We start from the raw sequence: 12,834 nt of genomic DNA on the forward strand, positions 1-12,834 counted from the left end.
GTAAAGAAATGCTTCCTAATGTCCAGTCTAAACCTCCCCAGGTGCAGCTTTGAACCATTCCCAAGTGTCCTATCACTGGATCCCAGGGAGAAGAGATCAGCACCTCCCTCTCCACATCCCCTCCTCAGGAAGCTGTAGAGAGCAATGAGGTCGCCCCTCAGCCTCCTTTTCTCCAAACTAGACAAGCCCAAGGTCCGTAGCTGCTCCTCATAGGACATTCCTTCCAGCCCTTTCACCAGCTTTGTTGCCCTCCTCTGGTCGCATTCCAGTACCTTCGCATCCTTCTTCAATTGTGGGGCCCAGAACTGCACACAGTACTGAAGGTGAGGCCAAGGTGAATGATAAGTTAATAACTTATGCCGTAAGTATATGAATGAACACATTTGTGTTCAGTGGTTTTGTATGCACATACGTGCAATATTTCAAAAGCTTGATTTACATTGGTGAGGGAAACTGACTGAGGCTGAAAATCTGAACACAATAATATGAACAAAAAAGCTGAAATCTCTAAGAAAAGTAGTATTATGTGACCAAAAAGCCATAGTCTCATAATCAAGGAAGAGGACAGCATTTATTAAAGTGCTATTTTAGTGCCATGGCAAGATGACTTTAGCAAATGATAGAAATTAAAGCAACATATAACAAATGTGGGAAAAGGGAAAAAAATACGGCAATTAATATAATTGGAAGCTTTTGAAGGGTATAAAATGGACAATGTATCAAGGAAAGAACTATAAATGGCACCATTAAAGACAAAATAATCTTAACGTATTGGGAGCAAAGGAAGTGGCTGCAATTGTATGAGCTTACTGTTAGGTAAAAATTGTAGAATCATTAATAATGTGAAAATCCTGGGGGCAATTTAAAAAAGGATGTCCTGTATATAGGATGAGGCAGAACAAGGTGCTTGTATCCCAGGTTAACAATTACTTTCTGATTTATTAACCTCCAGAAAGGATTTTAAATGTTTACAAAGAGTACATATTTCTAGATGAGGAAACACAGATAGCTTAGATCCAGGGGTCCCCCAGAGACTGCTGCCCTGTTTATGTTAGATATGTTAACATAATGGCAAACTTAATATGAGTTTTCCTAATCAGCACTAAAGGCTTTCTACAAAATAGGTATTTTCCAACAAAGCTGATTTCATTATTTCAGTAGAATACAAGTCTGGTTGAGTGGTACCTGTGAAGACAAGACTTTTGCAAGGTGTTTGATTTAGTAGCACTGTTTAAAATATAGTATTCAGTATGCTACAGTAAGATATGTCATGCCTTGAAATCCCACCGCTAAGGGGTGGGAAGCTCCTAAAAGTCTGTAGTTTCAGACCTCGGGTAGAGGTACGCAAACATGGATGAGGCCCTTTGCCTGCAGGGCAAAACCAGGAGGCACAGCAGTGAAGTTTCCTCTTCAGTTCAAGGACTTCAGTCAAAGTTACATTAATTACATAAAGTGTTGAGCTTGTAGGGTAAATATCTACTGTTGCCATTTGTCCTTTTAACTCCAGAAAGATGGGATGCTGTCCAGGTCCTGCACTTTGCATAATTTATGAACCAGATAAAGACATTTTCTTTGGGCAAAGCTCCTGTTCAACAATGAAAGATTTCAAAAAATACCTGTAAATGAGGAATCAGCATTGTATAGGTCTTGTTTGTTTGTTTTTTATTATTACAGAACTTTTTTATTATTACAGAGCTTGCTAAAGTTCTGTAAGTTTGCTAAAGTTCTGTAATAATTAATAAAGGTTTCACATAATTCATCGGTGATCTGGAAATAAATTAAAACACTGCTGATTAAACTTGTAGGCCGGTGACCTGAAATAAATTAAAACACTGCTGATTAAACTTGTAGGCAACACAAAGTGATAGATAAGTAATGATGGCACATGGCAGTTGTAGCAACCTGTGGTGCACTGGGTCCATTGAAACAAATTGTTATACCTCTAGAAGCAAGGAACACAGCTGATACCTACAAAATGGGGAGCTACCTTCAGGAATTCAGTATCTTAAAAAAAAAAAAACAAAAAATGCAGGGGGGGATTGGAGTACACTGGCAACTGAACACAGACTCAGTTTATAGCAGTTTTTAAAAGGGTTGATATGATACTTCAATGATCAGCTAAGTGTAAGGAGATACTTGATTTCTGGAATCTTGTGAGTACTAGTCCTAGTCTGCACAGTTAGGGAGGTGAACAAGAAAAAGTCAAAACATTTTTCAGAGCTGGAGAAAACGCCCTAAGTTGAAAAACTCAGCTTAAATCTGTTTATCAAATAGCTTGAGATTACTTGATTACAGAATCTGAATAGGTTGCCAAGGAGAGGACTTAGGGATATTTGCCTAGGGTTTGGGATCTATACAGCATTCTCTTGAGAGGTACTGTACACGGAAACTTCAGTCCCTCTCCAGGTCACAAGAAGTATTCTAACAACAGTTCACAAAAATTCTCTAATTGATCTTTGTCCCAGACATGTTTCTGAATGGACGAAAAAAGGGAAAGTAGAGAAGGCTAGTTGGAATAAACAATTAGTGTCAAATTGGCTGGCTAACCCTTAGCCAGGTATAAGCTGGCTATATTAAATACCTAATAAAATAAATAAAATAAGCTGGCCATATTAAATACCTAAGTGCCTTCTTAGACTGCACTTCAAGGACTACTTTGGTATCTATGCAATCTTTAGCTGATCCATACAGCAGAAGTTTGTCATCACCAGCTTCTTCTCCGAGGGTTCTGCATTTATACAAAACAGAAACAGGAAACATACGCTGTTTTCCTCTGTCAAAGAGTTTGCAATGAAATGCCCGTTTTCCCTCCAAAGCTGTGCTGTCTTTAATCTTCTTTCCAGCGCTGACATGCCTTGAAAAGGTAAATGGAGCTATTTGGGCCAGTAGCAACTTGTTAGTCCCTTCCTGGCTGGTGTCTACATTTTGTTACATTTAAAAGACCTCCATAGATGACAAAACCAAATACAGTGGCTAAAAGATTAAACCACTATGAGAATGATTGCCGATTAGAGCATATTGTCAAGGGAATGACGGCATCCTGATCTCCTGAAATCTTCAAGACTGGAAGCCCTGACAGAATAGAGGCATTGGCTGAATTGAAGATAAGGGTGTAATAACAGGGAGACCGACTGAAAAGTAGGGGCTTGTATTCAACCAGTGGCCATACTAGAGGTTCTCATGTTCAACCTTAAACTGCATTTCTTTGAAATGTAGAGATATAAACTGTGAAAGAATTAAAATTCTAAACATGCGAATGTAACATGTTATGGATAATAACAATAAATATAAATAAATATCGAAATTATCATTTCCCTTGCAACTCAAAACTGGTATATTTGTAAATGAATGTTTTTCATGACAGCTTGTACAATTGCCCCCTCTTGTGGTGTACATAATGCAGAATTTAGATACCTAAAGTAGAGCTTGGAAATGGAAAGGTACATAATAATTTGGATGACAGATTTTTCAAGAATGGATTTATTTTCAAGGCAAATTCCCGGTAAATCAACAACAGTAACAACTTCAGTTTATAATTTTAACTAGAATATGCTCAAATACTTTCTTCTTTCGTGTCGTAGGAGAGCATCGGTAATTCGCATCAGATTTCTTTGCAATGAGTGCAAAAACCATAGCTGTTATTCAAAAGGCCAACTGATTATTTTGAGTGTATATTAAATACTTCAGGGTACCAAACAGAAATGCATATTTCTCAACTGCATAATAGTTATATTCTCTCATCTTTACCTATTTGGCCTGAATACTATGCGTATAGGTGGATGAATCTAGTTGAAGTTTGTTATATTCCAAAATTATGTACACATATCTGTCTAGTATTATGAGAAAAGCAATCATAAGAGTCTACAGTACGTAACCTTAGCAAATAAATAGTAGAATTTATTAAGGCTAAAATATGCATATTTTTTACTTAAAGTAATAAAACTGTTAGAGTGAAGGCAATAAAACAGAAAAAGTGAGAAATATTGAAGCCTCCTATACAAGGCGTGTTATAATCGCCTCCAACCTCCAGCCCTTTTTTCTTACAACTTAGAAGTTCCCTAGTTTAAGCAAGCCAAACGCTACCGCTGTGGGCAGATGGTAGAGAGAACATTGCTACAAAACCTGCCACTCAAAGTGTAACAGATGACTGTAGCTACAGAAAATTGTCCCTTTGTTCATTTTGCTAATGAGTGTCCTCATTGCAGCAGGAGACTGAATAGTTAATTACTTGCAGTTCTCGGGTTTAGCAGATGGTGGAGCTAGAGCTAAAGGTTATCTGAGTAATGGGCAAAGTACAGGTTTGTGAAGAAAATGTCTTGGGTGGTTTTTATAGCCTTTCCTTAAAACAGTAAAAGATTGTGATTACACTTGTAGTTGAGATACCATTTAAAACTTAGTCACAGGATTAATGAAAATCTTTTTGTTTATTTTATGTAAAGGTTCTTCTTTGAGCATCAGCTGTTGGTGTTCAAATACAGCCAGAGCAAAGGAACAAATACTTAAGCCTATTAAGAGCTGCAGCAGTTACTTAAAAGGTCTTTTGAAATTCTAAGTTTGTTTTGCTGTGGTTTAGAGTTGACCACTGCCAGAGCAGAGTGTTAGCTAATTACTTAAATATTGCATGTGCTGTTTTCCTAATGCTACTGTTTTCCCTAGAGTGTGCTCATCTGCCTACAGGATTTGGTAAAAGTTTTCAATAAAAACATGAAATCTAATAATTATCTCAGAAGATTAATTTTAAATCTGTTACTGCATAAAGACTGTTTAAAGTGAAATACTGTTGAAGCATTTCATTAGGATTTACAAAAAATGTACATTATTAAAAGTAACATTTTTGTTAATCATACTTGGTCTTTATGTAAACTGCTACTGTTTCTTCAGTAAAGGAAGGGGCACCACAAACTAAAATGAATTGCTTTCCAAAGCACTTGGCATTTTATTTACACGATTTCTTATAAAATCAGGGAAAACTTTGTGGCCAAAACTTTATGTACATTGATAATTTGTTCTGGTAAATCAGAGATCAAAAATGTCTTTTTTGAGAAAAAACAAATAGTTACAGAGTAAATTTTACAAATAAACATATTATAGTGTAAGTTTATATGCCATTTGAAAAGCTTGGAATTTTATTTTCAAAGTCCTTTAACATGTTTGTTTTGAAGTAATTTTTTAAAAGGGTTCATATTTTTTACCAAGCAAAGCAAATAATATCCTAAATTTTCTTTAGTAAGCGAAGCAACTGCTGTCTGAGTCTTCTCTTTTGTGTTAATATTTTAAATGGTTTCAGGAGTTAGTTAATATTCTGGTTTTACTATAAAGATCTGTGCCAGCTCTGAAAGCTTTTCTATAAATTTAAAAGAAATATGTGGCAGTAAAATCTAGACAGCAATAAGACAATATATTCAAATGTTTTCAATAGCTTTGAAACCAACAAGAAAAAAAGAGTAGCTGTCCCAATAAGCTTCAGTTGCATAAGAAGTCTTTTCCATAATGGACGTGGCAAGATTTAAACAAAGGACACGCATAATAAAAATGTAAATGAGTTTGCTTTACTAAAACTATAACTTTAAAGTCCTTTGTTGCATGTTATCCTGGAACCTTCTTACAAGGTAATCACTGTTTGCATAGAGATTTAAACCGTAGTCTTCAATAGCATTAAACCCCTGCACGGTCTATGTGTGACAGGCATGCAAAGCCATGTTAATGTTCAGAATATGAATTGCCTCTGGGTGGCTCCGACACCAAGTAGAAAACCAACTGTGTTGATATCAGAAGGCCTGATGGACTCCATGCGGCTCCCAGCCTGAAAACTTCACCGCTTTGACATGTGATGTGCTCCTCATGACACTGGCAGCACTGTCACTGAGAAATGGCACAAAGGCAACAAGCCCCCCTCCTTAGCCATGCACTTTGCAACCCCCTGGTGTTGCCTGTCCGCGGTCTCTCCTGCCTGCCTAGTTACGGACAGCGCTTCATAAACACGGGGGGAAGTGTGGGTGGATAGGCCCCAGCTGCCTTCCTGGACACAGCCTCCATAATAAATTGACCTGAATGATGAGGGCACACAAACAGTATGATATGCATTATTCCTGTCAATAAAATGTCCCCATGTGTTATGGTCTTTGTGTATAATGTACTGCAGCCTTTCTTCTAGCGGGGACCTATTTAGAGTCTCGACTTTTTTCTATTCATATTATGACTCTGTAATAGAATTCAGAAATTGTATGATACTGTGTTGTATAATATTACACCAGTGCAGCATATTTAAATCCCTGATTCCTTACTTATAAATTCAAGGCATCGCAATCTTTCAGGTTGTCTTTGAAGATGATGACCATGAAAAAAAATGCTTGAAAAAGAGAATGAGGATTTCAAAGAAGAGGTTTTTAAACTGCACAGTGAGATTTCTCCTCTCGAAAATGCTCTGAAGCGCTCTGAAAAAGAAAAATATTTATTAGGTAAAACTTTAAACTGATGTTAGTTCAAGATGATTAGTTTAAATGCAGCGTGTGAGAGATGTTACTAAAGTTGGAATTAATTGTTAACGTGCTTCAGAAGGATGGTGACTTATTTCTGGGCTGTTGTCTTTTTCTGGTATTGAATGCTAATTTTGTATGTATTTGTCGAGCAATTCATACATATTTATTCTAATTTTAATGCATATATTTACATATTTTTAATTTATGACAAAGGAATATTTGCTGTGGCTTTTGAGACTTCTAATATTGCCTAGCAATGTGGCTAGAGTTCATGTTTTGTGACAGATACATGCTGTAAAGTTACTGAAATAGAAAAGCATCGTATGTAGATAGTTATATTTTTAAATGATGGTCTACTATTTTATCTTACGGGAACTGCATTAAAACCTACTCTCTCTCTAGAGTAGTTTTTGACCTTCTGCAAAATATTTGAATGTGCATTTCTTCATATAATTGGTTTTGTGTTTCTGTGGAGGTTTCTAAGAGAATGAGTTTCTATCAAATAAGCCGTCGCTGCTTTTGATACCTGTGCTTTATTACAGTTCTTAAAAGGAGGGGTTTTTCCTGATAAGTACAGTGTACTTATGTACAGGCTTTACCTGCAGGTTACTTCTCGTGTATTGCCAGAGCGAAATATTTAATGGGGGACTAGAAACTACGGCAATAGAGTAGAATTTGGCTGTTTAGCTTTGTTATATCTGTATAGATTAGACCCAGTATCACCTTTAATAGTGGCAAGATGAATTTGACACAGACAATATTCCCGATTCCTGTTTATCATCTGATTCAGTGGTGCTTCTTATCTTTTGGTAGTTTTGTGTCAGCAATAAAGAACCACCTGCTAAAACACTTTGTATTGGCTGTGACTAACAGCAAGGATGTCCAGAATTAGTATTAATGAAAAGCTGTGGGCACTCAGTCACCCTTGGCTCTTGAACTTACTTCTTCATCTCTATCTGACCAGCCGGCTGAACAGCAGGAAGAAGGCTGTGAATGTCAAGGGCGGTGGTGAAGGTCAAAGTTCTGCCAGGACTCTCATCTCCGGTGCATTCCGCTAGGTTTAGAGACTGACCTGAAGCAAGCGTTTTGAATACATTAATGTAGGCATGTAATTTCACGGGTTTTCTTTTTCCCCTCTTGTTTTCAGATAAGCAAGTTCAAAGAATGCGATCAAAAATGGAAGCTGATGAGCAAACTGTTCAAAAGGTACTGTAATTTTTACTTCTGTAAGCTACGCTCTTGGCAGAACAGTAACGAGCTTGGACTGTTGGCAATGTATAGTCCAAATAATATTAGAAAGCTGACTTTAACTTGAATTATGTTACATTTTGGTTTATGGTAGTATAACTCACTGTAGAGTAATAATGAATTGGTGTTCCTTTAATGAATATCATGATTTTGATTTTCTCATCCTGTCATACTTCATAATGTTGTTAAAACACAGTGAAAATTCTGAACCTTAATAAACTACAGTAAAATGATTGAATAATTTAATAAAAAAAGTAACACAGTAAGCTTTCGAAGGCAGGGAAAGAAGATTTCTGTAGGTGAATAGCTAGTAACTTCAAAAAAGAAAATGGTTATTTTTTGTAACCTGTGACTTGTTGAACATTCCACTATTCCTGGATAGAGCTGTTAGTATATCTGAATTATTTTTTATATGCTATCTGAGCAAAACAATAGCTGAACAATGTATAAAAGTCAACTTTTTAAAAAAACTTTCCAACGCCAATGTTTATTAATTAATATGTGATCTCAATAAAACATTGACAGCTCACAATGTTTTCCCAGTATAAAATTTAGATATCTTTCCAGTGGGCTTCCTATCTTGTGATGGCTCTCAAATGACTTTTTTCTACAGTGTATAGTTCTCATTCTGACAATTAAGAAATAGACACAGAACTTCTTCCTATAACAAACATTCCTTCTGTGAAACATTTGCAATATGTTTTGTAGATAACTCACTTCTTTGTGGTGAAACCTAAGGGAAATAGTGATACTTCTATGTGCTAATTCCATGATTACTAAATTTTCATGCAAATCTGTATTAAAAAAAATATTTTTGTGGGGACTGAGGCACTGGATTTCTAAAATCATCCCTTTAATTGCCTTTCTTGGTCACCTTTGATGAATCTCTCTTCTATGATCAAGTTTCCCACTCTGAAAATAGTGATACCTACTTATCTTTACAGGAGCATTGAAAGGGTAAGTTCATTAGGATTCTGTATATGAAATCCAAAATCGAAGTGGAAAATTAATTGGTCTGTCTAATGCACTAGTCTATCAAAGAAGGGATGTGTCTTCTGTTAGTTTTTTTCTAGGTATGACAGTGCTCAGGAATCCCGCTTAGGCTTGAAGTCTCATTATGCTGGAAAGAAAGGGCCAGTCATCTGTTCCTATACTGAACATTTCTTCTTAGTTCATTTGCAAAGTCCAAAGAATGTTTTTAATAGTACATTTTTTTCATCCTTTCAGTCAGAGGAAATTTTTCCTGAAACTTACTCTATATTTTCCTTTCCTTCCCTTCATCTCTATACAATGGAGGACATTGTCTTACGTCTAGTATCTTCCCATAGGTACGACCTCAGCCTGTGGATTTGAGCAGCAGCATAGGAACTCTTTTCTGTGTGCCTCTCACATGATATGGAAGCACTACATTTGTGTAAAAATGGATCACACGCCTTCCTACCCAGAAAGGTAGCCCTTCACAGTCACTGCACAGCCTGTCAAGTGAGGTAAATTGTAAAACTGAAGTGCTGTGAGAAATCTTTGAAGCTGTCCTTCTCTTTCCATTATAATTCTGATAATGAATCTAATTATATTTCCATTCCAGAAAGAAGAACTACAATTCTAAAAGATTAACTACACTGATTGAAGTTTCTGACTTTTTTTCCCCTCCTCCTTTGCATATCCCATTGAAAGATGTTCTCTCGATAGCCAGAATGTGCATAAATTTTTCTTTGGCTAAAAACCTTAAATCTTTAAAAAGAGGAGCTGGCCGTGAAGGCACACACTGCTGTAGTGCCCAGCAGTTGGACATTTCACTCCAGAAATGGACTTCACAAAGTTGATACAGACACCAGTGTCCAATATAGACTGTATAAGGAAAAGTGAACACTTAAAAACAGGATTCAAAGCAGTCACAGTCAGTACTAAGTGATGATGAAACACTTTGGAAGCACTGTCTTTTGCCTGGACTAACTAGAAATTACTGATTGATTTCTTGTAGATGGAACTTGGAGTCTGGATCTTCCTCCTGTGGCCAGGCAGCCAAGCTGTGCACTAGCTGTGGGCAATTGCCTCTCTGATTGCTCTCAGAGCATCATAAGAGATGGCAAGGACTGAGTTTTTCATAAGGACTAGAGCACTTGCCCAGGGTTCTGATCATTGATGAACTTGAAGACCGTTGAACCCATAGCTCCATATACCAAAGACTTAACTGCTGGTTTACACTGCGTTCTGGTGGGAAAATATTCTCTTTAAAGCAGGATAGAGGGAGAGCAAGCACAGAAGAGCCATAATCTCTAGGCTACATTTTAGGATACTCAGCATAGAGGAAGGGACTTTTCTATAGATTTGTTCTTTCTTTCTTCAGATTTTTGCTGAGTATTTTTGCTTGGGTTTTAGGGGGGGTGTTTTGTTCATTGTTTTCTTGTAATTCATAATCTAATGTAAAATGCATAAATGATCTAGCGAGTCAAAACACAAGGTTGTCCCTTTCTCATGCAGTCACAGCTTTGGTATGTCGTCAGGCTCGTGCATGAGTATTCTGTATCTAGTCTCATGAATTTCATACTCTTTGTGTCCAATGGCACAGCTTGAACAGAACTGGTGGCTTATTCTCATCATAGAGGGGTAGTTAGGCTACTTTTCCATGACTTGGGATATTGTAATCAAGCCCCATAAAACTCCCAGCAGCATACAATGTCGGTTGCCCTGATTTGTGGCTGAGCATTCTAGCTTCTAGGTTATTATGCTGAAGGGGAGCGTTCCTCCATTTTTATGAAAGGAAATGAATGTCAGTGTTGTACTCAACATTGTCTGGTTTTAAGTATGTTCTAAATGCAAATACGGTAAGTAACAAACTCCGCTCCTGGTGACACTGGGAAATATAGATGTTTAACTTGCAAGTCCTAAGTGACAGTAGCTCTGACGGAAGTCCCAGGCAGCTCAAACCCAAGGAAGGGTTTGTCATGCAGTGTAACTGTTTAAGGGAGTTTGATTCTGGAACTTCTGAAGAATTGTTGAAGAATTCTGCTTAAATTGCTCTTTAGGCACAATCCTTTTTCCTCGGTGAGCCTAGATGTGTCATTTGCCTGACAAAGTTTGTCTCGCGAGGATACATTAGAACTTGCTGCAGATGATATAAACGTCTGCTGATCTTTCTACAAATTTGCAGCAGAACAGTGGAATTGCCCCTGCTGTTCCAAACTGCCACTGCTGTTTGACTGTAACAGGTTTCCACAAATACCCACTTTTCTGAGAGTTTAAGTCAATGAAGTCTCCATTTCTAATGTTTTCATCATCTTCCTACCTCCTGTGACATCACACTCTACTTTGCTTATATGTGTGACTCTTGTGACATTATTAAACCCCACATAAAAGTATCTAACTACAAGTGAAAATGTCTATCTGTTACCAGTTATAATACAAAAATATGTGTATGTCCACATGTAGTCTCTTGATCAGGGAGACTGTATTTAGAAAGGATTTTTTGCCTGTTTGTAGTATGAAATCCAACATTGATTCTCACATGTTTATATTTTAGTTGATTGAAATTCAAGAACAAATGAAGGCAGAACTTGAAAATGAAAGATCATTAGTTAAAAATCTGGTAAGATATTTATGCATACATTATTTTTTGTAAGCCATCATCTATTGCAAATCTAATAAAATATGCAAAACCCTTTTAATATCCCATAGATTGAATAAACTTATTTTTTAAGTAGGGAAGTTATTTTAAGTATGAAAAAAGATAGCAAAAATACTTTACAGTTTTATTTTGTCCTTACCATATTTTGAGAGGAACAGATGTAAACAATGCTACTAGAAATATTTTTTTAAAAAACGCTACTATTTTGTTTTAGGAGGACTTGGAAAATATTTAATAAATGCAACATTATTTGAAAGGATTTGCTGCTGCTGTTTACAAATGTCATAGGCAATGATGCAGAGTTTTGTCTCAAAATATTTTTGTATTCTGCATTAGTCTCATAAGAACACTGCCTTTTATTTTCTTTTTACATGATCCAGGAACTTTCCAGACGGCTGGTCCTTTATTTTACCATTTGACTTTTTTTTTTTTCCTAGCCTGATTTCGTACTGGCTTTCACACTGATCACCACTAGTATGTCTTTGTTAGAGTAAACTGACTGGGTTTATTATAATAAAAAATAAAACACAGCTTGACTTGCAATCTAAATGTGCTGGAAAAGAATATGATACTGTTTAGAAGAGAAAAGGTTGTGAATAGAAAATCAGTACCACTTCAGTTATTTAAACATTTGCTTTTCTGCAGCTTGTCAAACTTTGTGCCAAGTCATAGCTGCTTTACTTTGTTTTGTTAATCTCAGCACCATGTGTCTTGGGCTTTTTTAATAGGGGGCCAATCCTGCAGTACTTACTCAGTTTTCAGTTTCAGTGAGCCTGGGTAAGTACTGTAGGATTGCATTTTTTGAAAATTAGAGAAAAAAACAAAATATAATGTTATAGAGTAGGTCTTTCAAATCAGTTTGTGAAGGATTAAAAAACCCTACAAAATAAGTTGCCTATTAAATAAATTTTAATAAGCACCTTCATAATGAAAATGGTTTATAATTCTCATCACATTTTAAGAAAATTTCTTTAACCTGAAGATGTAAGCAGGACTGTATTGGAATTAGGAAATTATAAATAAAAGTTTTAAAAATTGGATTGTCTAAATTGAGGCCAGGGTATAGACTTTGCTCTTTCAAGGAAAATCTTTTGGGATAAGAATGTGCCAGCGGAGAATGCTAGCTAATGTTAAAAATTACAGTCTGATTTGTATATTTACCAAAAGCATTTGAAGGCATTATTGTAAGTGATATAACTGAGGGTTGATCTGGCTTCATAGTCTGTTTCTGAACTGATATGTAGCATGAAAGCAGCTTAGACAGACTTCTGGATCGTAGCTGAGGCACCTAGAAACATCATTTTAAGTCACAAATTGAGTTGTGATAGTTCTAGAAATCCCAGTGGGACCTCTAACATCAAAGCTTAAGTAGTCAGGTTTGATATATCCTTAATGTATATAAAAAAATCTAGACACTAGAAAGCTTTTATTAATTCAGGAGAAAGATAAGTTTTCAAAATAAAATTATTTTTAAAAATAAAG

Source organism: Aptenodytes forsteri, unplaced genomic scaffold (assembly GCF_000699145.1).
Source record: "Aptenodytes forsteri isolate BGI_AS27 unplaced genomic scaffold, ASM69914v1 Scaffold336, whole genome shotgun sequence".
Taxonomy (NCBI): domain Eukaryota; kingdom Metazoa; phylum Chordata; class Aves; order Sphenisciformes; family Spheniscidae; genus Aptenodytes; species Aptenodytes forsteri.